Consider the following 27,201-nt stretch of genomic DNA (forward strand, 5'->3'; position numbering starts at 1 on the left):
ACTATGTAATGATAAAACTTAGTTGACTGAAGAGATAGTATTATTAAAAGTGTCTAACAGGGCATAGATAGGACTTCCAGGGCGATTCAGTTCAAAGTTATATACAGAAAAAAAAAATAAGTGAGAAATTAAATCCAAATATATGTATGCATGATTACTTGATCAGTTGTATCCAACTCTTTGCAACCCTGTGGACAGTATCCTACCTGGCTCCTCTGTCCATGGAATTTTCCAGGCAAGAATACTACATTGGGTTGCTAGTTCCTCTTTCAGGGGATCTTCCTGATTCAGGGATCAAACCCATATCTCATGAGTTTCCTGCATTGTCAGGGGGTTTCTTTATCACTGAGCTACCTGGAAGGCCCTATATATATTGAGAAGACTAAAACTGTTAAAAAAATTTTTTGAACTTAATATTTTTCTTCTACTTGAAACATAAAAAGCCATGAGGGAATGCCACTCTAACAGCAAGAAAAAATGAGTGATTTTAAAATTCTAATTCAAGTCTACCAGAGTGCTAAATTCTCAAAGCAACTATATACACTGAATTCTGAAGAGTGACAAGTTTCTTCAAGAAAGGACAGATCATGCTATTTATTTCAACTTTGGTAGAGCATAGGAGAAATAAATGGAAGCCATAAAATTAAGTGAGATGAGAACTGAAGTATTTAAAATTTTACTAAGGCTTGACCAGAGCTTTAAAAAATTAAATTGCTTTTTATGAAATGTAGCCGGAACCTGAGGATTCCTCTCCAGTGCTGACATGGATCTTGGGGTACTTCTGGAGTCTCCACAGGGGAGTCAAACCTCGTCTCGAGTAGGGACACGCACGTCCGCTTTCGTCCCAAGGTGTAGCAGCAGTGTCAGGCTTCCCATCACGTTGATACAGGGATCTGTGGCTTTCCCTCAAGGCTTTTCCACAGGGCTGTCACACTTGCGACCGTGGTGTGAGTCGATACTCGGTGGTGAAATCGAGGCAGCGCAGGGAAATCAGGTCCCTCTGGAGTGGACTGAGACATTTGGGGTTTTTTTTGAATGGTGGCAAGCTCAGTCGTGTCCAACTCTTTGCGACCCGATGAATCGCAGCACGTCAGGTATCCCTGTCCATCACCATATCCCGGAGTTCACTCAGACTTACGTCCATCGAGTCCATGATGCCATCCAGCCATCGAGTCCATGATGCCATCCAGCCATCTCATCCTCTGTCGGCCCTTCTCCTCCTGCCCCCAATCCTTCCCAGCATCAGAGTCTTTTCCAATGAGTCAACTCTTCTCATGAGGTGGCCAAAGTACTGGAGCTTCAGTTTTAGCATCATTCCTTCCAAAGAAATCCCAGGGCTGATCTCCTTCAGAATGGACTGGTTGGATCTCCTTGCAGTCCAAGGGACCCTCAACAGTCTTCTCCAACACCACAGTTCAAATGCATCGATTCTTTGGCGCTCAGCCTTCTTCACAGTCCAACTCTCACATCCATACATGACCACTGGAAAAACCACAGCCTTGACTAGATGGACCTTTGTTGGCAAAGTAATGTCTCTGCTTTTGAATATGCTATCTAGGTTGGTCATAACTTTGCTTCCAAGGAGTAAGCGTCTTTTAATTTCCTGGCTGCAGTCACAATCTCCAGTGATTTTGGAGCCCAAAAAAATAAAGTCCAACACTGTTTCCACTGTTTCCCCATCTATTTCCCATGAAGTGATGGGACCGGATGCCATGATCTTTGTTTTCTGAATGTTGACCTTTAAGCCAACTTTTTCACTCTCCACTTTCACTTTCATCAGGAGGCTTTTTAGTTCCTCTTCACTTTCTGCCATGAGGGTCATGTCATCTGCATATATGAGGTTATTAATGTTTCTCCCGGCAATCTTGATTCCAGCTTGTGTTTCTTCCAAGCCAGCGTTTCTCATGATGTACTCTGCATATAAGTTAAATAAGCAGGGTGACAACATACAGCCTTGACGTACTCCTTGAGCTGACTGTGGCTCAGATCATGAGCTCCTTATTACCAAATTCAAACTCAAATTGAAGAAAGTAGGGAAAACCGCTAGACCATTCAGGTATGACCTAAATCAAATCCCTTATGATTATACAGTGGAAGTGAGAAACAGATTTAAGGGACTAGATCTGATAGATAGAGTGTCTGATGAACTATGGAATGAGGTTCGTGACATTGTACAGGAGACAGGGATCAAGACCATCCCCATGGAAAAGAAATGCAAACAAGCAAAATGGCTGTCTGGGGAGGCCTTACAAATAGCTATGAAAAGAAGAGAGGCGAAAAGCAAAGGAGAAAAGGAAAGATATAAACATCTAAATGCTGAGTTCCAAAGAATAGCAAGAAGAGATAAGAAAGCCTTCATCAGTGATCAATGCAAAGAAATAGAAGAAAACAACAGAATGGGAAAGACTAGAGATGTCGTCAAGAAAATTAGAGATACCAAAGGAACATTTCATGCAAAGATGGGCTCGATAAAGGACAGAAATGGTATGGACCTAACAGAAGCAGAAGATATTAAGAAGACGTGGCAAGAATACACAGAAGAACTGTACAAAAAAGATCTTCACAACCCAGATAATCTTGATGATGTGATCACTTATCTAGAGCCAGACATCTTGGAATGTGAAGTCAAGTGGGCCTTAGAAAGCATCACTATGAACAAAGCTAATGGAGGTGATGGAATTCCAGTAGAGCTATTTCAAATCCTGAAAGATGATGCTGTGAAAGTGCTGCACTCAATATGCCAGCAAATTTGGAAAACTCAGCAGTGGCCACAGGACTGGAAAAGGTCAGTTTTCATTCCAATTACAAAGAAGGGCAATGCCAAAGAATGCTCAAACTACCGCACAATTGTACTCATCTCACATGCTAGTAAAGTAATGCTCAAAATTCTCCAAGCCAGGCTTTAGCAATACGTGAACCGTGAACTTCCTGAAGTTCAAGCTGGCTTGAGAAAAGGCAGAGGAACCAGAGATCAAATTGCCAACATCTGCTGGATCATGGAAAAAGCAAGAGAGTTCCAGAAAAACATCTATTTCTGCTTTATTGACTATGCCAAAGCCTTTTACTGTGTGGATCACAATAAACTGGAAAATTCTTCAAGAGATGCGAATACCAGACCACCTGACCTGCCTCTTGAGAAATCTGTATGCAGGTCAGGAAGCAGCAGTTAGAACTGGACATGGAACAACAGACTGGTTCCAAATAAGAAAAGGAGTGCTATACAGTAGTACCATGTTATTGATCCATTCTATATGTGAAAGGTTACATCTGCTAATGCCAACCTCCCACTCCATCCATCACCTAGTCCTCTCCCCCTTGGCACTTAGCAATTTCTTCCTTATGATTGAGATTCTGTTTCTATTTCATGGATAAGATCATTTGTGTCATATTTTGATTCCACTTATTATATCATATGGTACTTGTCTTTCTCTTTTTGATTTACTTGACTTGGTATGATAATCTCTAGTTGCATTCCTATTGCTGCAAATGGTATTATTTCATTCTTTTTATGACTGAGTAATATTCCATTGCTTATATGTACTACCTCTTATTTATCCATTCCTTTATTGATGGGCATTCAGATTGTTTCCATGTCTTGGTTATTGTGAATACAGCTGCTATGAACATAGGGTTGCATATTAAGGTTTATCAGGTCTTGCATGAAAAATTTAGAACTTTTAGGTACCTGAATAGAGGAAGTATACATTGACTTGCCAACTATTTCCCTAAAAGTTCACAGAATATATGCACCTGTGTTTGAAGAATATTTGCCATTTTTGTTTCTTTTTTACATCTTCAATATATTTAGATTATATGATACAAAGCTTAAAGTATCTACTGTCTTGTTCTTCACAGAAAATATTTTAAAATATTGACCTAGAACATATTGTTAAAACTAAGCATATGTTGTCTGTCACTAGGGAAGGGCCCAGAAAGTGGAGAAAGTTTTATTGCTCACAATATCCACACAGTGCCATATGAGACTGAACCTGGGAAAGAAAAATTGAAAAACCTTTATAAACCCATCATGAGCCTTAATTTAAGCAAGATGCAGGGTCAAGAAAAAAAAAGACTTCCTTTTTGGTGGGGGTATGCAGACTCTTGAGAGTCCCTTGGACTGAAAGGAGATTCAACCAGTCCGTTTTAAAGGAGATCAGCCCTGGGTGTTCTTTGGAAGAAATGATGCTAAAGCTGAAACCTCAGTACTTTGGCCACCTCATGCAAAGAGTTGACTCATTGGAAAAGATTCTGATGCTGGAGAGATTGGGGTCAGGAGGAGAAGGGGATGATAGAGGATGAGACGGCTGGATGGCATCACTGGCTAGATGAACGTGAATCTGAGTGAACTCAGGGAGATGGTGATGGACAGGGAGGCCTGGCATGCTGCGATTCATGGGGTCGCAAAAAGTTGGACACGACTGAGCGACTAAACTGAACTGAACTGATGCATGACTTGCTGAATCTGAGGATGAAGCAGAAATACTGACAATATCTATCTAGTCTTCCAGACCTCACAATGAACACAAGGAAGCAATTGAAGTTTAGCGTTTGAAACTGGCCATTATTTACACTGTGATCTGGACTCCTATGGTACACTGAAGGTCACCACATAAATATTGCCAATATTCATTATTTGTGGCTTCTTAATGTTTGAATTCTCCTACTTGCTGGAATTTGCTTACAACTTCAAAATCAAACATAACAGCCCTTCAGCTATCATTTTTGAAAACACATAGAGTGTTGATAAATTTGAGTTAACCTGACATTTATATTTTTTATTGAGGCCAACCAAGATAATGCTCTGTCATCATGGTCTACTAGTGCTACATTGTTTCATAATTGTATGTTTTTCTTTGGTGATTTTGCTATTTTAAATGATCCATAAGTGCACTGCTAGTGTGTTGTCTAGTGTTCTAGAGTGCAAGAAGTCTATGATAGTGCTCATGGAGGAAATATCAGTGTTAGACTAGCTTCATTTAGGTATATATTATAATGCTAATATAGCTATACATATATATACACATATATATAGATGCATATGTAGTCATGAGTTTCATGTTAATTGATAAACAAAACATCATTAAATACAAAACTTCTTTTAACAGAAAAAAAAAAAGCACAAAATAAGGCTACATATTTATCTGGTAATGAAAATAACATGACCTGACATTTTTAGGAGTTTATCTTGTAATTCCACTGAAAGTAATGGTTCAGTATTCACAAATTTAGTATTATCAGCAACTTTATAAAACGTGTGTGCAGTGCTTAGTCGCTCAATTGTGTCTGATTCTTTGTGACCCCATGGACTGTAGCCCACCAAGCTTCTCTGTCCATGGGGATTCTCCAGGCAAGAACGCTGGAATGGGATGCCATACCCGCCTCCAGGGGATCTTCCTAACCCAGGGATTGGACCCAGGTGTCCACACTGAAGGGTGATTATTTACCATCTGAGCCACCAGTGAAGCCCTTATAAAGTGAAGTGATAAAACATAACTTCAAATATTACAGATTGTTTGTAACACAAAACAAATACAGATTAACTAGATTAACTAGACTCAATCCTCCACACAAATACTCTGACAAAAGAAAATCATGCCCAGCTTTGAACATAAATATTCTTTAACAGTCTCTGTTGGGTTGCTTTTGTTTTTACACACAATGTCCACAATTAATTAAAAATAAAGCAATACACAAAATTACAAGGGAAAAAAAGCATTGTCAAGACAAAATACTCAGCTGAAAGAGACACTGATATGAAAGAATACAAACTTTAAAATAACTCTTATAAATGTGTTGAAAGATCTTGTGGGGACAAAAAGACAAGGTATCTGAGATAGATTAGGAAAACAGCATAAGCTATACAATAACTTGAAGTAAAAGTATTAGAAATGAGGAGCAATACCAATGATGAGAAATGCCTTTGATAAAGTTATCACAAAATAAGATACAGAAGAAATAAATATCAGTGAAATTGAAGATAAACCAATATGATTTTTTTTCAAATGGAAACACAGACGAAAAAGAAAAAATTATTCAAAACTATATAAGAGTATCAAGTGGTCTACAGACACATAAACATTATTGAAATACTAAATTTGGAGGAGAGATGACAAGGAAGAATGTATTCAAAGAGTTAATGAATATAAAATTCCCAAATATAATGAACAACAAAAATTTGTGTACCCTGAATGCAAGAAGAATAAACTTGGCACATCATAGTCTGATATTTGAATCCCAAAGATAAAATCTTGAAGTCAGCTAGAGGAAAAGAAATATAATATAAAACCTAATGAAGACATCAGACATTTTTTCAGAAACTATGTGAGCAAAGTGATGATAGAATGATATTGCTAAAGAATAAGGGAAAAAAGAAAAAACTTTCAACCTATAATTCTAATTCTATTCCCAGTGAAATGTCCTTCCTATTTAAAGACAAAATAAACATTTTTGATATAAATAAAAACAGAGTATTAATTGTTGGAAGAGCTATTCTGTAAAGATTGTTGAAAGCAGTTCTTTAAGTGGAAAATGTATACCTATGGAAATAAGAATCTATAGAAATAAATGAAGACTACAAAAATGGAAACATGCATAAATACCATTTTATTGAATTTTAAATTTATTTAAACATGATTGAGTACATTGAATGGAAAATAATATCTAAAATAAAATTGACAACAAGATATATCCATAAAATATAAAATACAGGTATCAGGTAAAGAGAACTAATCTGCTTTTTGTAACAAAAATGTAAGATAAGGCTAAGGAAGGGAATTGCTTTCCAACAATGAAGATAATTATAACATGCAAATTATTCTCAGAAAACCTTAGTGGTCTGAAAGAACAGAAAAAACATGGAAATTTATACACCTAAATTCACCTCAGAGGGTATGAAGAAGACCATGATAAGATCTGCAAATAATAAAAATCTTAGTGTTATGAACTTCTGAAACCAACCCTCTAAACTCCTTTCTAGAACAAAGGCTGTGGATTTTTCTTAGAGTCAAAAATAAGTAAACTGAAACAAGGACAAATGAAAGAGAAAGTACAGACAAAAGTGGGGAAAAAAAGCAGTGGAGGCAAATTTCAAAAAGTGGAAAGAAATATGTTTTACCACTTCACAAAAGAAAAGAAGAGAGAACTGTTGAATTATACAGGTGGGACAATTACTTTGGTAGACCTTTCCCTACTAAAAGAACAAAAATTTTATATATCTTAAAAGTGAGCATCAATAAAGAACTGTGTCTAATTCCATTCAAGTTTACTGTAGGTTATAAGAATCAGCTAATGTTCCTAAGAAAACGAAGGCATACGAGAAATACACATCTGCAAAACAAGTAAAACTGATGCTTTAATATTTTAAATAAGCTGAAAGAATTTAAGAAAATCTAAAGTACATATACTTTTTTAAACTTTTTAAAAATATGAATTAGTATAGATATTAATATTATAAGTCAATCAAATATAATAAAATTAGTATTATTTCAAATAAATTTATCATTATTATCTTATTATTCCTAAAATAAATTTAAGATTACTTAAAGTGTGGAGTGAAAGTACTCATTGCAAACCTGGGAAATAGAAGCAAAATGGTCAGCAGTTATGTAATGAGGTACTATTATGTGATTCTCAGGGTAATGGCAGAGATGGAAGAGAAGCAGTTGGTACTGAGTTTTAACATTGTCCCTAATGGGAAAGCAGTGAATAAAGGACCTTTTTTCAAACAAGTAAGATTAAGACTACTAAAGCTACTGTTATTATTATTGTAGGACTTCCAGGTGGTGCAGTGATAAAGAATCCACCTGCCAATGCAGGGAATGCAAGGGTTGAGGGTTCGATCTCTGGGTAGAAATAGCAATGGAATTGTCAATGTACTCCAGTATTCTTGGAAAATTCCATGTACAGAGGAACCTGACAGGCTACAGTCCACAGGGACGCAAAAAGTTAGATGTGACTGATCACATTATTGAGGTATTAATAATAATACAAAGGTAACAAAATTTTAAAAATTAAAAAAATCTTCATAGAAAGAAAATAAACATCATTGATATAGATATGTGTTTGTATGTAGCATGTATGTGTGTGTGTGCATGAGCACATGCATGTAGAGAAAAAGAGATCACTTACTAAGATTTTTATTATTATCTCAGGTAGAAAAGGAATATCTTTGCATAGGATGGAAATTTATATATTAGAAGACTAAATGCCTTCTGCAAAATATCATTTTCCTAAATGTGAACCTAACCAAAATAACATGAATTATGTTTCTCCTATCAGATTGACAATATCCAACTGTTTGATGACATATTTTCTTGAAAGTCCTTTGAGAATATAAGCACTTGCATAAATTATTGGTGTGAAATAAAATAATATGAGGCTAGTGTCTGGCTGAATGGATACAAAAACAAGACCCATATATATGCTGTCTTCAAGAAACCCACTTCAGACCTAAACATACATATAGACTGAAAATGAGAGGATGGAAAAATATATTTAATGCAAATGGGAAGGAAAAGAAGGCTGGAGTAGCAATCCTCATATCAGACAAAATAGACCTTAAAATAAAGAAGATTATAAGAGATAAGGAAGGACACTACATAATGATCAAAGGATCCATCCAAGAGGAAGACATAACAATTGTTAATATCTACACACCCAACAAAGGGACACCTCAATACATGACAAACACTCTAACAGCAACAAAAGGAAAATTTAACAGTAACACAAAAATAGTAAGAGACTTTAACACCCTAATCACGCCAATGGACAGATCATCAAAACAGAAAATTAATAAGGAAACACGTCTTAAATGACACATTACATAAAATAAGTCTCATTGATATCTTCAGGACATTCTATCCAAATGCAGAAGAATACACCTTCTTCTCAAGGGCACGTGGAACATTCTCCAGGATAGACCACATCTTGGGTCACAAATCAAACCTCAGTAAATTTTAAAAAGTTGAAATCATGTCAAGAATCTTCTCTGACCACAACAATATGAGACTAGATATCAATTAAAAGGAAAAAAAAAAAACTGTAAGAAACACAAACACATGGAGATTAAACAGCACATTTCTAAATAACCATCAGGTTACTGAAGAAATCAAAAGGGAAATAAAAAAATTTCTAGAACCAAATGACAATGAAAACATGACAACTCAAAACCTTTGGGATGCAGCAAAAACAGTCCTAAAAGGGAAGTTTATAGCAATACAATCCTACCTTAAGAAACAAGAAAAACATCAAATAGAAAACCTAACTTTACACCCAAAACAACTGGAAAAAGTACAACAACAAAAACAAAAATAAAATTAGCAGAAGGAAAGTAATCATAAATATCTGAGCAGAAATAAATGAAAAAGAAATGAAAGAAACAGTAGTAAAGATTAATAAAATTAAAAGCTAGTTCTTTGAGAAGATAGACAAAATTGACAAGCCTTTAGACAGATTCATCAAGAAAAAAAAAAGAGAGAGAAGAATCAAATTTATAAAATTAGAAATGAAAAAGGAGAGGTTACAACAGACAATGCAGAAATACAAAGGATTATGAGACTATTTTGAACAACTATATGGCAATAAAATGGATAACCTGGAGAAATGAACAAATTCTTAGAAAAGTTCAATCTTTCAAGACTGAACCAGGAAGAAACAAAAATTATGAATAACACAATTACAAGCACTGAAACTGAATCTGTGAGCAAAAATCTCCCATAAAACAAAAGCCCAGGACCAGATGCTTCACAGGAGAATTCTCTCAGATATTTAGAGAACAGCTAATGCCTATCCTTCTAAAACTCTTTTAAAAAATTTCAGAGAAGGAACACTTCCAAACTCATTCTACGAGGCCACCATCTCCCTGACACCAAAACCAGACAAAGATAACACACAAAAATAAAACTACAGGCCAATATACCTGATGAACATAGATGCAAAAATCCTCAACAAAATTTTCGCAAACAGAATTCAGCAACACATAAAAAAGCTCATACACCATAATCAAGTTAGGTTTATTCCAGGGATGCAAGGATTCTTCAATATATGCAAATCAATCAATGTGATACACCATATTAACAAAGACGAGGATAAAAACCATATGATTATCACAATATATGCAGAAAAAGACTTTGCAAGATTCAGCACCCATTTTGCTTATAACTCTTCAAAATATGGGCATAGAAGGAACCTACCTCAATAGAGTAAAGGCCATATATAATAAGCCTACAGCAAACATTATCCTCAATGGTGAAAAACTGAAAGCATTTCCCCAAAGATCAAGAACAAGACAAGTCCATTTCCACCACTATTATTCAACATAATTCTGGAAGTCCTAGCTACAGCAATCATAGAAGAAAAAGAAAGAAATGGAACCCATATCAGAAAAGAAGTAAAGCCCTCACTTTGCAGATGAAATGATACTGTACACAGAAAACCCTAAAGATAGTATCAGAAAATTACTAGAGCTAATCAGTGAATTTAGCAAAGTTGCAGGATACAAAATCAATACAGAAATCACATTCGTTTCTATATACTAACAATAAAAAAATCAGAAGGAGAGATTAAGGAATCAATCCCATTCACCATTGCAACAAAAAGAATGAAATATCTAAAAATAAACTTACCTAAGGAGACCAGGGTCGCAAAGAGTTGAACACAACTGAGCGACTGAACTGAACTGAACTGAACTGAACTGAACTGCACTGAACTGAAGGAGACCAAAGAACTGTACATAGAAAATTATAAGACACTAATCAAGGAAATCAAAGATGACATAAACAGATGCAGAGATATTCCATGTTCCTGGGTGCCAGGGTCCAGCCCCAATAGATCCAGGGTAATTCCATGGATGGACAAAGTAGGCGAGGAGAGATTAATTTAATTAGAAATATAAGATTAGATTAGGGAAAAATAGTGTAGTAGGAAAATGAGTGGAGAAAAGAGGCTGATTAACTTGGTTTACGTGGAAAACCAATAAAGTTCCAGACAAGGAACTTGCACCATCTACATTGGGCCACAGGCGCCCACTTGAATAGCAGAGGGTGCCCCACCTTGGGCTCCCTCTCGCGTGGGTCTCAGAACCCCGGGCAAGTAAGTAGACTCAATGAGCCTCTGCGTTCCAAGGGATCAGCCTGAAAAGGAGAGGGAGGGAGAGAGAGCAAGAGAAAAAATCGACACAGGGGAGGCCAGGCTTGTGCAAAAACCCCTCCAACGTTATTATTTAAAAGGTGTTTATATACCCTAAATTTTGCATAATGGAAGATACAGAGTCATGCAGGGGCAGCAGTCCTGACCCTTTCTGTATATCTTTTCCTATACAAAAGGTCTCAGGTGATTTACATTATCTTCTGACCAAGAGGCTTGTAAACACTTTTTGGCTCCCTTCCTGAATGAATGTCAATCTTATTTCCCCTGAAGTGTTTTTCTTTAATCTGCATTAACTTAAAGCACTAAAGTTACATCTCTATAGAACAAAGGCGCAGTGGGTTATAACAAAGAAGGTACTTAACTCAAAGATCTAATGTTGCTACTTGTTTTTTCTATATATCAACTATCAGTTCAGTTAAGTTAAGTTCAGTCACTCAGTCATGTCCGACTCTTTGCGACCCCATGAATCGCAGCACGCCAGGCCTCCCTGTTCATCGTCATCTCCCAGAGACCACTCAGACTCATGTCCATTGAGTCTGTGATGTCATCCAGCCATCTCATCCTCTGTCGTCCCCTTCTCCTCCTGCCCCCAATCCCTCCCAGCATCAGAGTCTTTTCCAATGAGTCAACATTTCCCATGAGGTGGCCAAAGTACTGGAGCTTCAGCTTTAGCATCATTCCTTCCAAAGAAATCCCAGGGCTGATCTCCTTCAGAATGGACTGGTTGGATCTCCATGCAGTCCAAGGGACTCTCAAGAGTCTTCTCCAACACCACAGTTCAAACGCATAAATTCTTCGGCACTCAGCCTTCTTCACAATCCAACTCTCACATCCATACATGACCACTGGAAAAACCATAGCCTTGACTAGGCAGACCTTAGTCAGCAAAGTAATGTCTCTGCTTTTGAATATACTATCTAGGTTGGTCATAACTTTCCTTCCAAGAAGTAAGCGTCTTTTAATTTCATGGCTGCAGTCACCATCTGCAGTGATTTTGGAGCCCCCCAAAATAAAGTCTGACACTGTTTCTACTATTTCCCCATCTATTTCCCATGAAGTGGTGGGACCAGAGGCCATGATCTTCATTTTCTGAAAGTTGAGCTTTAAGCCAACTTTTTCACTCTCCTCTTTCACTTTCATCAAGAGGCTTTTTAGCTCCTCTTCACTTTCTGCCATAAGAGTGGTGTCATCTGCATATCTGAGGTTATTGATATTTCACCTGGCAATCTTGACTCCAGCTTGTGTTTCTTCCAGTACAGCGTTTCTCATGATGTACTCTGCATATAAGTTAAATAAGCAGGGTGACAATATACAGCCTTGACATACTCCTTTTCCTATTTGGAACGAGTCTGTTGCTCCATAACCAGTTCTAACTGTTGCTTCCTGACCTGCATACAGATTTCTCAAGAGGCAGGTCAGGTGGTCTGGTATTCCCATCTCTTTCAGAATTTTCCACAGTTTATTGTGATCCACACAGTCAAAGGCTTTGGCATAGTCAATAAAGCAGAAATAGATGTTTTTCTGGAACTCTCTTGCTTTTTCCATGATCCAGCAGATGTTGGCAATTTGATATCTGGTTCGTCCGCCTTTTCTAAAACCAGCTTGAAGGTCAGGGAGTTCACAGTTCACATATTGGTGAAGTCTGGCTTGGAGAATTTTGAGCATTACTTTACTAGCATGGGAGATGAGTGCAATTGTGCGATAGTTTGAGCATTCTTTTGCATTGCCTTTCTTTGGAATTGGAATGAAAACTGACCTTTTCCAGTCCTATGGCCACTGCTGAGTTTTCCAAATTTGGTGGCATATTGAGTGCAGCACTTTCACAGCATCATCTTTCAGGATTTGAAACAGCTCCACTGGAATTCCATCACCTCCACTAGCTTTGTTCGTAGTGATGCTTTCTAAGGCCCACTTGACTTCACATTCCAAGATGTCTGGCTCTAGATTAGTGATCACATCATCATGATTATCTGGGTCCCGAAGATCTTTTTTTGTACAGTTCTTCCATGTAACAACAAATAAAAGATATGAAAATTTGGCAGGAAGTATTGACTCAACAATGAAATGCTTAATCAGTTTTATTCTAATGATCTTGACACCTTGGAAGCCCCTGCATTCTTATAATGTTTTCAGCTTCCTGTGCCTCTCGCGGTTGGGAGACTGTAAACAATTCACAAGCTGTAAAAAAGTCCGGGGGAACCTGTTAGGCAAGCTAGAGAGTTATCAGAGGGGGTTTGAACTGAAACATCCCTTTCAAATGCAGAAGACTAAAGCCCTGAGTTAATTTTTTCCAGAGTGTGTCAGAAGAGTGGAAAAGCACAGTACAATAAGGCAGGCAGATTCTGGTTTTTGGGTACATGCTCAGGAAATTCCAGGGGGAAACCCTGAGGCCTGACTAGCCTTGCCCATCAGGCCTCTCCACATGACCCTGTCACAGGTGGGATTCCTCACACTGGCTCCCAGCACCTGGGTAGGAAGAATCAATATTGTGAAAATGACTATACTACCAAATGCAGGTTACAGATTCAATGCAATCTCTATCAAAATACTAATGGCATTTTTCACAGAACTAGAAAAAAAAAATTCACATTTCTTTTGAAACACAAAAGACCTTGAATAGCCAAAGGAGTCTTGAGGAAGAAGAATGGAGCCTGAGGAATCAAACTTCCTGATTTCAGATTATACTACAAAGCTACAGTCATCAAGACAGTATGGTACTGGCACAAAAACAGATATATAGACCAACGTAATAAGATATAAAGCCCAGAAATAAACCCATGCACCTTTGGGAAACTTATTTTTAACAAAGGAGGCAAGAATATACAATAGGTCAAAGACAGCCTCTTCAATAAATGGTGCTAGAAAAATTGGATAGCTACATGTAAAAGAATGAAATTCGAACACTTCCTAACACTATACACAAAGATAAACTCAAAATGGATTAAAGACCTAAATATGAGACCAGAAGCTATAAAACTCCTAGAGGAAAACATAAGCAGAATAGTTGATGACATAAATCAAAGCAAGATCCTCTATGACAGAGTAATGGAAATAAAAACAAAAGTAAACTAGTGGGACCTAATTAAACTTAAAAGCTTTTTCACAGCAAAGGAAACACTAAGCAAGGTGAAAAGACAACCCTCAGAATGGGAGAAAAATATGGCAAATGAAATAACTGACAAAGGATTAATTTCCAAAATATACAACTAGCTTATACAACTCAATGCCAGAAAAACAAGCAGCCCAATCAAAGAGTGGGAAAAAGACCTAAGCAGCAATTTCTCCAAAGAAGACATACAGATGGCTAACAAACACATGAAAAGATGCTCAACATCGCTCAGTATTAGAGAAATGCCAATCAAAAGTACAATGAGATATCACCTCACACCAGTCAGAATGGTCATCGTCAAAAAAATCTACAAACAACAAATGCTGGAGAGGGTGGGAGAAAAGAGAGTGCTCTTGCGCTGTTGGTGGGAATGTAAATGGAAATAGCTATTATGAAAGATGATATGGAGATTCCTTTAAAAACTAGGAAAAAAACCACCATACGACCCAGCAATCCCACTCCTAGGCATATACCCTGAGGAAACTAAATTTGAAAAAGACACATGTACCCCGTTGTTCATTGCAGCACTCCTTACAATAGCTAGAACATGGAAACAACCAAGATGTCCATCGACAGATGAATGAATAAAGAAGTTGTGCCACATATACACAATGGAATATTACTCAGCCATAAAAGGAACGCCTTTGAGTCAGTTCTAATGAGGAGGATGAACCTAGAACCCATTATACAGAGTGAAGTAAGTCAGAAAGAATAAGATAAATATCATATTCTAATGCATATGTACGGAATCTAGAAAAATGGTATTGAAGAATTATTTACAGGGCAGCAATGGAGAAATAGACATAGAGAATAGACTTGTGGACATGGGGAGAGGGGAGGAGAGGGTGAGATGTATGGAAAGAGTAACATGGAAACTTACATTACCATATGTAAAACAGATAGCCAACGGGAATTTGCTCTATGGCTCAGGAAAATAAAACAGGGGCTCAGTATGAACCTAGAGGGGGGGGGTGGGGAGGGAGATAGGAGGGAAGTTCAAAAGGGAGGGGATATATATATATATATATATATATATATGGCTAATTCATGTTGAAGATTGACAGAAAATGACAAAATTCTGTAAAGCAATCATCCTTCAATAAAAAATAATTTATTTTAAAAAATTAAAAGCCAAAATAATATAAGGCCAGTTTTGGTATGAAGATGTAGAGATCCAGAAAGACATCATTCTTTCCCCCTGTGAATTAATTGCTTTCCTTAGTTCATCAAAGAAGGAAGATTCTAAAGCAAGGCATCAAATAAAAGGATAAAACATAACTGCTACAAACTTTTTACACAGGTCAGAAAATAACATGTATCTGAGAAGGAAAATAGGAAATATGTTTACAATAATTTTTTTTCTCTTTTGTTTATTTTTTGAGAGGAAAAAGATTAACCTAGACGCAACAGCTGGAATTAAAAAGAGCATTGATTTCTCCAAAGGTGAAAAAATACACTGATTTAAGGTAATCTACAGGAAAAACTTTCAGAAAGTAAAAATACTTAATTGATTATCAGATAAATAACCTATATTTTATATGTATGTCCCATATGTATTTGGAGCATTTTATATCAAATAATTATTCATTTTTTGCCAAATATCAAATGTATCTGTTTATCCTACATTTTATTTGTCAGCACTCTTTAGAGTGAACATGTTTAATTCCACAATAAACTTATACAACTAATTTATTTAGAGTATAATTTGTCATTCAGCACCTCAGAAAGTAAGTTCTAAAAATAAAGTATGTTGAGAACAAAAAGTATTCAAAAGAGAGATGATACACACGGTGTTTTGTTTCAGTTTTTTTTTTTTTCCATTTCTTCTCAGAGTCATGAGTATATTTTTCTATATTACTTTATAATCCTATCTGTTCTTTAAAAGATAAAGATGTTATAAATATATTTAGTTGGATTAGTATATGATACAACTATCATCAGATTGCTAGAGAACTGGGGAATCATGACAAATTTAGCTGTTTGGCCATGTGCAGAAGTAGAGAATCAAGCTGATAGATGGAAAGAAAGCAGCTGCTAGCTATAGTTCATTTATCAATTATATTCATTTTTCTTAGTGGCATAATGAATATCCAGGGAATACCTAATGCCAAGAATGGAAAATAAATATAGCAGACGAAGTGTAATGTGGAACAAAGGGATTTAGATAAATCAAGTACAACCTGAAGAAATAATTCTCTATTTTGACCCTCATAATCAACCTCTGGTGAAATAGAGGATTAGCTAGAGTGAGTATGCACACTCTGCCTGGTAATTGGCTGCTGCAGACATTCCGGAGATAAATTGTGTTTCAGCCAGATGCCATCTTTATAATATATTTAACAAGACATGTTTATGATAATTTAAATTGGTTTAAAGAAAGAGAAAATCTAAACTATATCTCTTTTTGGCTCTTCATTGCTAAACATGCCCCCTTTTCATCCTTTCTCTCTGTATTCCCTCTCCTCTTACCCCTCCAGATAGTCACCAAATATGGTACTTGGAAATAGAGATTGTTACTGCTTGTTATTAACTCTAGCCAGTAAGTGACTCAAACATCACTATGAAAAAATATAATTGAACACATATCTGTACCCATATCTTCACTACAAAATTATCCATAGTAACCAAGATATGGAAACAACTGAATTGTCTTTTAAAAAATGAATGGATAAGGAAAACAGGGCATACATACACAGTAGAGTATTTTCAATGTTAAAAAACAGAAGGAATCCTGCTGCTTATAGCAACATGGATAAACCTGAAGACCATTGCATTAAGAGAGGTTATACTGGCACATAGTTCATGGTCTTACTTACATGCAAAATCTAAAAATATCAAACTAATAGTAGCAGAAGAGTGGTGTTATTAGGATCAATGCTGGAGCTTGATAGAAATGGAAAATACTGGCCAAAGGATACATGCTTTCAGCTATAGATGAATAAGTTCTGGAAGTAATTTCTAGTTGTGGTAATTATAACTAATAGCAACATATTGTATACTCAAAATTTGCTAAGGCAGTAAATCTCAAATGTTCTCATCCCTTCCCCATTCACACACAATGATAACTGTGAGGTGATATGTTGATCATAACAAATCTACATAGATTACGTTTATGGTTGTCTTGTTCTTTTTTCAACTTTTTATTTTCGTTTTATTTATTTATTTATTTATTTATTTATTTATTTATTTATTTATTTATTTATTTTTGGTTGCCCTGGGTCTTTGTTGCTGCTCGAGGGCTTTCTCTAGTTACAGCAATTGAGGGATACTCTTTGCTGCAGTGCATGGGATTCTCATTGTGGTGGCTTCTCCTGTTGCAGAGCATGGTCTCCAGAGCACACAGGCTTCGGTAGTTGCAGCTTGCACACTCTAAAGTGTGTGCTCAATAGTTGTGGTGCATAAGCTTAGTTACCCTGATGCATGTGGTATCTTCCTGGACCAGGGATCAAACCCATACCCCCTGCATTGGCAGGTGGATTCTTAACCACAGGACAACCAGGGAAGTCTGTATGTTTGCTTGGCCTCTGAATACAATTTTTAATGTAACAGACAAGCAAATGGTAAGCAAACAAAATGATTAGTTCATTAAAAATTGAAACAATGACTCAGATGGTTAAGAGTCTGCCTGCAATAGAAAAAAAACGATGTTCAATTCCTGGTTTGGGAAGATCCCCTGGAGAAGGGAATGATTACCCATTCCAGTATTCTTGCCTGGAGAATTCCATGGACAGAGGAACCTGGCAGGGTATAGTCCCTGTTGTGGCAAAGAGTTGGAAATGGCTGAGCAACTAACACTTTCAAAGCTTCATTAAAAGTTTTAATAAACAAAAATACTCAATGGCTTAAGAGTTAGTGAAATATGTTGAAAGTTTAGAGTCCTATGTACCACTTAAAAAAAAAAAAAAAGTTTGTCCTAACAGATCGTTCTTGAGGTAATCAAAAAGAAGCTCCATAAGTCTGCTCTCAGAGTTCCAGAGACTTTGACTGTGTGGATCACAACAAACTGTGGGAAATTCTTAAAGACCACGTTACCTGTCTCCTGAGAAACCTGTGTGTAGGTCAAGAAGCAACAGTTAGAAGCTGACATGGAATAATGGATTGATTCAAAGTTGAGAAAGGAGTATGTCAAGGCTGTATATTGTCACCCTGCCTGTTTAACTTATATACAGAGTACATCATGTGAAATTCCAGGCTGGGTGAATCACCAGCTAGAATCAAGATTGCTGGGAGAAATATAAAGAATCTCATTTATGCAGATGACACCACCTTAACGGCAAAAAGTAAAGAGTAACTAAAGAGCCTCTTGATGAAGTTGATAGAGAAGAGTGAAAAAGTTGGCTTAAAACTCAACATTCAGAAAACTAAGATCATTTGTCATTTCATGGCAAATAGATGGGGAAACAATGGAAACAGTGAGAGACTTTATGTTTTTGGGCTTCAAAATCACTGCAGATGGTGACTGCAGCCATGAAATTAAAAGATACTTGCTCCTTGGAAGAAAAGCTATGACCAAACTAGACAGCATATTAAAGCAGAGACATTACTTTGCCAACAAAGGTCTGTCTAGTCAAAGCTATGTTTTTTCCAGTAGTCATGTATGGATGTGAGAGTTAGGCCACAAAGTAAGCTGAGCACCCAAGAACTGATACTTTTGAATTGTGGTGCTGGAGAAGACTCTTGAGAGTCACTTGGACTACAAAGAGATCAAACCAATCAATCCTGAAGAAACCTAACCCTAAATAATCAATGGAAGGACTGATGTGGAAGTTGAAACTCCAATACTTTAGCCACTTGGTGTGAAGAGCCAACTCACTGGAAAAGATCCTGATGCTGGGAAAGACAGGGAAGGAGAAGAGGATGATTTGTATCCTGCAATCTATATTTGCTTATGTGTCAGGAGTTTATCTTTTGATTCTTTGGGATTATCTTATGTAGACCATCTTGTCATTTGAGTTTAAAGCCAGTCTATTTCTTCCTTCTTAAACTGTATACATCTTATTTCTTTTTATTTTGCTATTACACTAACTAGAACTCACTGTATGAAGTTGAAAAGGTCATTATTGACCTTGGTCTTAGAATGGAAATATCCAATTTCTTATCAATTGGCACCAGGCTAACATATAAAACTATGTCATTTCATAGAGTGTTTCTGTAATGTATTCAGTTTTTAGTTCCATTTTACAAGCAAGATGATTAAAACTACAAAAATAAGCATTAAATTATTTGTTTAAATCATATCATTTGGCCATATATACAAACAATATTGATATCTTATTAATGATAAATCAGTTTTCTGAAACATTATTCTGCATTATTTTTACTGTTTTAAAACAATACAAACCACCACCACCACCAACAACAACAAAAACTAGCAAAAGTGGTTAAAATTGATTTCTTAGTATTCATCCCATGTAATACATACTTAATGATATTCAGGTGTCTGGCTGAATCAAGTGTACTGATAGTTTGCAGTCAATATTTGTTCTGATTCAGCAAATACATGTTCCCTACTGGGCTGTTTGTTAAGCATGTCTCTCTAAATACTCTTTAGTCATACTCTTAGCATGAAAGTGAAAGTCACTCAATCATGTCCAACTCGTTGTGACCCCATTGACTGTAGTCCATGGAAATCTCCAGGCCAGAATACTGGGGTGGGTAGCCTTTCCCTTACTCCAAGGGATTTTCTCAACCCAGGGATCGAACCCAGGTCTCCCACATTAAGGGCAGATTCTTTACCAGCTGGGCTCAAAAGAAGCCCAAGAATACTGGAGTGGGTGGCTTATCCTTTCTCCAGCGAATGCTCCCAACCCATGAATGGAACCGGGGTCTCCTGTATTGAAGTCGGATTCCTTACCAACTGAGCTATCACAGAATAAAAATAAATAAATAAATAAATTTATAAATATGATGTATGATGAAATCCTAATTTAAGGCTATATCAGAAAACAGTGTAATCAAGATGTTAACCACAGTATTAAAATTACCAATAATACCTTATTTCTCATAATGTTTAATTAAATTATGTTTTTCCACAAAGATAAAGTATGAAAGTAGAGTTATGTAAACACTTTGGGTTCCTTTTACTGTTTAGTGAAATTGAAAGTGAAAGTCACTCACTCGTGCCCAATTCTTTGAATACCCATGAACTATACAGTGTATGGAATTTTCCAGACCAGAACACTGGAGTGGGTAGCCTTTCCCTTCTCCAGGGATCTTCCCAACCCAGAATCGAACCCAGGTCTTCTGCATTGCAGGCGGATTCTTTACCAGCTGAGGCACAAGGGAAGCCCAAGAATACTGGAGTGGGTAGGCTATCCCTTCTCCAGCGGATATTCTTAACCCAGGAATGAAACAGGGGTCATCTGCATTGCAGGCAGATTCTTTACCAACTGAGCTGTCAGAGAAGCCCTGATGGTAAGTTTTTATATTTATTATTTATTTATTTAAAGAGTTGGACATGACTGAGTGACTGAACTGAACTGAACTGAACTGATTTTTATTTTAATTGGAGGCTAATTACTTTAAAATATTGTGGTGGTTTTTGCCATACAGTCACATGAATCAGCCATGGGTGTACATGTGTTCCCCATCCTGACCCTCCCTCACAGCTCCCTCCCTATCCCATCCCTCAGGGTCATCTCAGTGCACCAGCTCTGAGCACCCTATATCATGCATCAAACCTGGACTGGCGATCTATTTCACATATGATAATATACATATTTCAATGCTATTCTCTCAAATCATCCCACCCTTGCCTTCTCGTACAGAGTCCAAAAGTCTGTTCTTTACATGTGTGTCTCTTTTGCTGTCTCACATATAGGGTCATTGTTACCATCTTTCTAAATTTCATATATATGCGTTAATATAATGTAACGGTGTTTTTCTTTTTGACTTACTTAGCTCTGTATAATAGGCTCCAGTTTCATCCACCTCATTTGAACTGATTCAAATGCATTCATTTTAATAGCTGAGTAATATTCCATTATATATATGTACTACAGCTTTCTTATCCATTCATCTGCTGATGGACATCTAGGTTGCTTCTATGTCCTGGTTATTGTAAACAGCACTGTGATGAATATTGGGGTGCACATGTCTCTTTCAATTCTTGTTTCCTCAATGTATATGCCCAGTAGTGGGATTGCTGGGTCATATGGCAGTTCTATTTCCAGTTTTTTAAGGAATCTCCACACTGTTTTCCATAGTGGCTGTACTAGTTTGCATTCCTACCAACAGTGTAAGAGGGTTCCTTTTTCTCTGCACCCTCTCCAGCATTTACTGTTTGTGGACTTTTTAATAGCAGCCATTCTGACCAGCGTGGGATGGTACCACATTGTGGTTTTGATTTGCATTTCTCTGATAATGAGTGATGTTGAGAATCTTTTCATGTATTTGTTAACCATCTGTACCAAACCAAGCCAAAGAGAGGAGACAGGGAGTCTACCTGAAAAATAATTTGGAAAAATGATAGTAAAAATGATCCAAATTTTTGAAAAAATAAATGGAGTTACAGATAAATGATCTGGAGAAAAGGATTGAGAAGATGCAAGGAAAGTTTAACAAGGACCTAGAAGAAATAAAAAAGAATCAATCAATAATGAATAATCCAATAACTGAGATCAAAAGCACTCTGGAGGGAACCAACAGTAGAATAACTGGGGCAGAAGACAGGATAAGTGAGGTGGAAGATAGAATGGTGGAAATAAATGAAGCAGAGAGGAAAAAAGAATTAAAAGAAATGAGGACAACCTCAGAGACCTCTGGGACAATGTTAAATGCCCCAACATTTGAATCATAGGAGTCCCAGAAGAAGAAGACAAAAAGAAAGGCCATGAGAAAATACTTGAGAAGATAATAGTTGAAAACTTCCCTAAATTGGGGAAGGAAATGGCCATCCACGTCCAAGAAACCCAGAGAGTCCCAAACAGGATAAACCCAAGGTGAAATACCCCAAAACACATATTAATCAAATTAACAAAGATCAAACACAAAGAACAAATATTAAAAGCAGCAAGGGAAAAATAACAAAATAACTTACAAGGGGATTCCCATAAGGATAACAGCTGATCTTTCAATAGAAACTCTTCAAGCCAGAAGGGAATGGCAGGACCTACTTAAAGTGATAAAAGAGAAAAACCTACAACCCAGATTACTGTTCCCAGCAAGGATCTCATTCAAATATGAAGGAGAAATCAAAAGCTTTACAGACAAGCAAAAGCTCAGAGAATTCTGCACCACCAAACCAGCTCTTCAACAAATGCTAAAGGTAAGTTTTTAATTTAAGTTTCTTTTACTGGGTTTGTTTTACTTTTTACCAATTTAAGATTACTTTTCATGATAATTTGTAGAATGATACATTATAAATAAGGAGTATATTGCTTTATGTTTCTAATGCAATACTTTGTATTACTTAAGAAGCATACAGAGAAAGAAACTATCTTCTCTTGCTTTCAGAATTTACACATAAAAAATAAAAGATAGTGTTATAAATCATATGTCAAAGAATATTAGATAATGAAACTTAGAGGCAAATGACATTAGGCATTTGGTTACAACAGCATGTGCTCACTTAGGTCCTGGTCAGTTGATTTTTAAGTTGGAAATGGAAATCCAGGGCACACATCCCCCATTCTGAGGGCTCATCAGAGTCATTACACAGCTGCTGCCCATATGAGAGAAAAATCCCTCCTGGAATTACTTGAGATTGGCAACAGTTGGTATGATTAAGGAAGAATCAATTTTCCTGTGAGCTCTCTACATAAACCTCTGTAAAATACTCTACCATCAGCTTAAAATGTGAATTCAGAAAGCGTTTGTTTCTAAATGACATAAAAATTATATATACATTTTATATATACATTCTTTTCTACTTGTGAATTAGATAGAAAATACACACCTATATTTTCCTACCTAAAATCTACTAATCAGCAATAGCATGATGCAGAAAATTATCTATGGGGTATTTTTTCAATCTTTTTGTTTAATCAAAATCATGGAAATTTATCTCATAATATGAGTTTTTAAAATATTTTTATCTTCATAAAATTTGTTTTCAGAGTGATTTCAGGAATTTAAGACTGTAGACATTTTCACTTCTTAGGACTGTAAGAGTTCTCTTTAGTAATGGTAGCTTATGCTCCATGACTATGCTATGTTCTTGTGACTTGTAGATTACTTACATATTTCAAAACTTTTCAAGGAATTCTATGAAGATAATTTGCACAATTAGAAAATACATGTATAACACTTTAGACAAAAATACTTCTGAATCTTATATGGTTTCTCTTTCTCTAATACATAAAATATGTTTCTGTACAAGTTTATCTTTTTATATGATATTGCATTATGCAATATTTTATTTTGCATAAATATATTTGTGAAAATTCTTTAGATTGTATTATCTAGCATATGTAGACTTTATTGCTTTTTCCTTACAAGTTTTGATTTATATAGAAAGACTGAATTAATAAAAGAGAAAATAGAGATTTTTTCATTTACTTATAAACATGTGCACAATAATTTAGACTAAAAAGATAATTCCATGCATAATAATTCTACTTCTCTGTAGGAAATAGATCTTATCATGACATATTAGTGTGTAGTACAATGGAGAAGAAAAAGAAAGAGATTGGGCAATTAACATGTTACTTTAAAAGATTTAATTACATATTTTACTTCATTTAAATTTGTGATTCTAATATATTTTGGTGAATATAGTATAATCTGTAAAAATGCTTAAACACTTACTATTTTTTCATTGAGAAACAGAAAGATTAAATCCATCCCTGTTGGTATAATATGAATAACAGAAAATTAGTTTAAGTTTAGTCACTCAGTTGTGTTCGACTCTTTGTGACCCCATGGACTGTAGCCCACCAAGTTCCTCTGTCCATGGAATTTTCCAGGCAAGAATACTGAAGTGGGTTGCCATTTCCTTCTAAGCAAGGTATTATTTTAGCTATACTGTACAAAATTTCAGTTCATACTCTTTTGCATACCGAATCTTGAGATAGCACATGTTATTTATAAATAGTTAATTATATATAACTGTATACTTAGAATCTCTGAATTTTTTTTTTTTTTTTTTAGTAAATTAATGTACCAACAACTGTTTAAAGATTCCTTGTCTTCTCATAGAAACACTTTCTTCACTTGGGTTCAGTAAAAGAAGAAAATCCTGTTTTTCCTAACTCAATGATTATTCCTTCATTATTTCAACTAATTTCCTTGGTCTCGAAATGTAATAGTACCTTATTTTCTTCTTTCTCTTCTCTCCCTTTCTCTCTTTCTCTCTCAGTATTATCATTTAGTATTAGAGCTTCCAATAACTTTGATATTTCCATTGTAGTCATAGTAACTAATTCCATCTTTTATTTAACTTTATTGAAATATGTAACTTCATGTACACGCAGACCTACTGGTCTTATCTCCAACTTTAATCCTTTCACAATCTTGTCAAAAATATGTAAGTGGATACATTTTCCTTCTCTCAGATAAATGCTGATATCTGAGATACTGCCTTGACTTCTCTCATCTCATATCCCATTACCAATACATCTGTAAGTACTGTCAGTTGTATCTTCTTCAAAACATTTCAACAGTCAGAGTACATATCTTTATCTCACTGTTTCAAGCCATGATCATCTCTTATCTGGAGTGTTGCAGTTGCCCTCTATGTTGTCTTTGCTTCTACACTTGCCTCTCTTGTTTTCCACTTGGTACACAACAGCAAGAGTAATCCTGTTAAGCTATAAGACAGTTCAAGGCATTAATTTGCTCAAACCCTCTAATGACTTTTCAATTCTCTCAGAGTATAAGCCAAAGCCTTCCCAAGGGCTTACAAATTCCCTTACCTTTCTTGAGTCATCCCCTGTTAGTCTCCCTTTATATTATTCTGATTGAGATAAACTGAGCTCTTTACTGTTCCTTTTACTGGGATGGTATGTCCTTGCTTCAAGGCTTTTCACTTAAATATTAGGCTACCAAAAAAAAAATGTTCCCCAAATATAAGTATAACTAACCTCTTTCAGGTTTTTACTTGAGTTTTAACCTCTCAGAGATACCTTTACTAATCATCCTATTGAAAATGAAACAAAAATCTCTTTCCCAGCCCATATATCCCTATGAGCAATTGTAACTTAAGTTTACTTCAAAGCAGTTACTCTTCAACATAGAATGGAGTAGCATTTCTTCATTCATTTATTTTAATCATTTGTTCATGTGTTGGTTTTTATATGTCTCCTCACTAATTGTAAACTCCATACAGCAGGGATATTTGTCTACTTCCTTCATTGTTGTACATTAAGTACCTAAATAGCATTCAGTACATAATAGAGGATTATTTAATATTTATTGAATTTAATTATTGTTTTTATTATGTAAAATAATCTAATTGTAGAAGTAAAATAAACTTCCACTGCATCCTATCAGAAGACACAAATTACTAATTTTATATATATATATTTTTGCCTATTGAAAATTCTCTGAGAGAAAGAACTATCTTAAACATTGATAGGTCTTCACACTGGTCCACAGAACTGAAATCTAATAGATATTAATAAAGTGAACTAGTGGAACCAATTTCAAAGCACATGTTCACAGAGGCAAAGAGTACTGACTAGATACATAAATGCTACTAAGTACAGGGTAAACGTAAGTCAATTTAGATGATACCAATATTCAACTTTTCAAGAAGTATATAAAATACACAATTCTACTTTTTCGTCAGCCCACAGAGTTGCTTTGACAGAAGTTGAGGACATCAGTCCAGTTCAGTTCAGTTCAGTCGCTCAGTCGTGTCTGACTCTTTGCGACCCCATGAATTGCAGAATGCCAGGCCTCCCTGTCCATCACCAACTCCTGGAGTTCACTCAGACTCATGTCCATCGAGTCGGTGATGCCATTCAGCCATCTCATCCTCTGTCGTCCCCTTCTCCTCCTGCCCCCAATCCTCCCAGCATCAGAGTCTTTTCTAGTGAGTCAACTCCTCTCATGAGGTGGCCAAAGTAGTGGAGTTTCAGCTTTAGCATCAACCCTTCCAATGAACACCCAGGACTGATCTCCTTTAGAATGGACTGGTTGGATCTCCTTGCAGTCCAAAGGACTCTCAAAAGTCTTCTCCAAAACCACAGTTCAAAAGCATCAATTCTTTGGCGCTCCACTTTCTTCACAGTCCAACTCTCACATCCATACATGACCACAGGAAAAACCATAGCCTTGACTAGACGGACCTTTGTTGGCAAAGTAATGTCTCTGCTTTTGAATATGCTATCTAGGTTGGTCATAACTTTTCTTCCAAGGAGTAAGCATCTTTTAATTTCATGGCTGCAATCACCATCTACAGTGATTTTGGAGCCCCAAAAAATAAAGTCTGACATTGTTTCCACTGTTTCCCCATCTATTTCCCATGAAGTGATGGGACCAGATGCCATGATCTTCGTTTTCTGAATGTTGAGCTTTAAGCCAACATTTTCACTCTCCTCTTTCACTTTCATCAAGAAGCCTTTTAGTTCCTCTTCACTTTCTGCTATAATGGTGGTGTCATCTGCATATCTCAGGTTATTGATATTTCTCTCGGCAATCTTGATTCCAGCTTGTTCTTCCAACCCAGTGTTTCTCATGATGTATTCTGCATATAAGTTGAATAAGCAGGGTGACAATATACAGCCTTGATATACTCCTTTTCCTATATGGAACTGGTCTGTTGCTCCATGTCATCCTAACTGTTGCTTTCTGACCTGCATATACGTTTCTCAAGAGGCAGGTGAGGTGGTCTGGTATTCCCATCTCTTTCAGAATTTTCCACAGTTGATTGTGATTCACACAGTCAAAGGCTTTGGCATAGTCAGTAAAGCAGAAATAGATGTTTTTCTGGAACTCTCTTGCTTTTTCCATGATCCAGTGGATGTTGGCAATTTGATCTCTGGTTCGTCCGCCTTTTCTAAAAC

The sequence above is a fragment of the Oryx dammah genome, unplaced genomic scaffold (assembly GCF_014754425.2).
Source record: "Oryx dammah isolate SB20612 unplaced genomic scaffold, SCBI_Odam_1.1 HiC_scaffold_25, whole genome shotgun sequence".
Taxonomy (NCBI): domain Eukaryota; kingdom Metazoa; phylum Chordata; class Mammalia; order Artiodactyla; family Bovidae; genus Oryx; species Oryx dammah.